Here is a 3051-nt window from a genome sequence, read left to right as displayed (position 1 = left end):
AGTAAGTGCATAAATTGCGTGATAGAGGCAGGTGCAAAAGCACAGAGGAGCACCTGCCTCCTTCCTGAGGCTGGGAAAAGTTTAGTACAAGTCCTCTTGTTCCCGGTTGTGGAAATCCCTGAAAAGCAAGGACATAGCATTTCTCAGATCTTTTCTCAGAGAGAGAATGGTGAATTGCTCTAGAGATTGCAAGAATATATGTGGAGGAGCCAAATGAACAGAGGAGGGCAAGTGCTTATGCTGGGTGGAGGATGCTGTGCTGTTAAATCTAGATTCCTGCTCCTCCATCCCTGTTTCCCGGGACCGACGCATGTATTCCCTCCCCCAGAGTATTGCTGACAGCCCACATCTGAGCCCCTCTCGAGACCTTATTTCCATCCAAAGACTTGACGCTAATGAGGAAAATACTTGAAGAAACAAGGTGGGTGGGGGAAGTTTAAGATTTCAAAATGGATTGCAGGACATTAGGCTGGATGTCTGGAGACCAGTTGTCCTCTGCAGGAAGAAGCAAATGTGGGGGCGCCTGGTGGGGCTCAGCGGTTGAGCATCTGCCTTAGGCTCAGGGCGTGACCTCGGGGTCCCGGGCTCGAGGGAGCCTGCCTCTCTCTGGGTCTCATGAATAAATCTGTAAGTAGCAAGAAGTGTGACCACTAATGTGAAGTCACAGCAACTGAAAATGATAAGAGACCCGGAGTTTTCTGGCTTGGTCCTACTGACCAGGAGAAGGAAGAGGATTGAGCTAAAAGAATAGGTTTGCTTTTGGGTATGTTGAGTTTAATGAGCCAAGAGGTGGATAAGAGAACCCAAAATGTGCTATGCTGGGATTGTGAGACTACGGGCACTTCCATAAAGAATGTCTAACTTATTCTCGAAATTTATAAAATATAGATTTTGAAAGAATCGTGTAACAGGCAAAACAAACCTGTGCGCCTGGATGGGCCTGGTTAGAGAACATGCTGAAATCCATGGATTTCAAAACAGATGTATATTGGCGTGGTGTTTGAGTAGCTAATGTGAATATCTAACAGCAAAAAAAGCGATCCTGCTGATGCCCACCAATTTCCGTGAGCCTCCTACCAAAATCTGCCCTGTGCAGGTGCAGCGCTGGGAAGGCCTGGAGTATGTACACTGCGTCTCGGCCCCGACGCAGGGATGCGATGGAGGCCAAGGTTCAGAGACTGAGGCCAAATAACAATAAACATGGATTTTCAAATAAGATACTTTTTTTAAGTTCAATTTGCCAACATGTAACACCCAGTGCTCATCCCATCAAGTAAAACATGGTATCAAAATACACAAACATGGTATCAAAATACACATAATCCGACACTTCCTGGAAGAACAAAAAGTTCTTACAGCCAAAAAGTAGATCATCTCCTTTGAAATCCTCCTCCTCGCTGTTCCTGCCTGGGAGCCCGGGCTCCTCCATGCTCCTGCAGGCTCCTCGGGGCTCCTCCAGGCGGCTGAACGTCCAGCAGTTGCCTCACGACCTTTCCTTCCACCTGCCGCTTGGTCAAGGGTCCAGCTTCACCAGCGGAGCCAGTCGGGTGTCGGTTATGGTTGTTGGTTCTCCCTGGGAAGGCTGCATTGGGGCGCCCGGGGGGCTCAGCCAGTGAGGCGACCAACTTGATTTCTACCCGAGTCATCTGGGGGCCGTGAGATCGTGCCCCGACCCCGACCGGTGCTGCACAGTTGGCCTGAACCTCTGCTCCTCCCCCCTTCTGCACACACTCCGCTCTGGCTCAGGCCGTGATCCGGGGTCACGCCCTGGGTCAAAAGCGGACGCCCAACCGCTGAGCCCCCCAGGACCCCCTCTTGGTGGTATTTCTAAATCTAAATTTATTTCTAAATAAATTTAGCAATGTGGTAAAGCCTGAGGGTGCTGCTGTGCTGTCGGCCTCATCCTTTCCCCTCGGCTGCCCTGGGGCGACTGGACAGTTGTCACTCAGTCCAGAGCTCAGGTCAGCGTCCCCACCCGTGGCTCCCCCTGAAATCCGCCCACAAATCCTTCCCGAGGTTGGGACTTAGGAAGAGGGAAAGGAAAAGAGAAGACCCCCTGCTCGGAATCTTCTAATACTTCCCCATTTCACTCCATTTAAAGCGGAAGTCATTACGATGGTTTACAGGACTTTAGAAGATCTAGGTGTCCCCTTCCCCTCTCTGTTTTGAGTTTCTTAAATGCTTCTTCTTTCTTGGGGGAGGGGCAGAGGGAGAAGGTCCAGCAGACTCCACTGCACGGGGAGCTGGACACGGGGCTGGATCTCATGGTCCTGAGATCAGACGGGAGCCGACCAGGAGTCAGGCGCTCAGTCCCCTGCACCACGCAGGTGCCCAACCCCCTACTTCCTCCTCCCTGGCCTCATTTGCCTTCCCCTTGCTCACCTCCGTCCAGGAACACCGACTCTGCTTTTTCTGGAACATACCAGACACGATTCTGTCTGAGAACCTTGGCGCCCACTCTGCCTGCAATGCTCTTCCTATAGATGCCTACACAGGCCACTCCCTCACCAGCCAAAGCCATTGTTTAAATATCTCAATAACGGGCGCCTGCGGGGCTCAGTCAGTTGAGCGTCTGCCTTCAGCTCCGGTCATGGTCCCGGGGGCCTGGGATCGAGCCCGCGTCGGGCTGCCTGCTCGGCGGGCAGGCTGCTTCTCCCTCTCCCTCTGCCGCCCCTGCCCCCTTGGGCTTACTCTCTCTGCCAAATAAATAATTTAAAAAAATAAATATCTCCATAACACCAATCAGGAACCAATGTATTTTTTTATTTCATTTTTGTTTTAAGTAATCTCTTATCCCTTGTGCTCAAATATGATCCCAAGGTCAAGAGTTGAATGCTCTACTGACTGAGCCAGGTGTCCCTGAACATCCTATTTTATTTTTAATATGAGGCTTTTTTTTTTTTTTTTTTTTTAAGGATTTTATCTATTTTGAGAGAGCAGGCGAGCCAGGGGGAGGAGCAGAGGGGGAGCTAAGGGGCGCCTGGTTGGCTCGGTTGATCGGGTGTCTGCCATTGGCTCAGGTCGTTTTCCGGGGTCCTGAGATCAAGGCCC

This window comes from Canis aureus, chromosome 7 (assembly GCF_053574225.1).
Source record: "Canis aureus isolate CA01 chromosome 7, VMU_Caureus_v.1.0, whole genome shotgun sequence".
Lineage (NCBI taxonomy): Eukaryota > Metazoa > Chordata > Mammalia > Carnivora > Canidae > Canis > Canis aureus.
The sequence above is the reverse complement of the archived record's forward strand: the minus strand, read 5'-3'. Positions refer to the sequence as shown.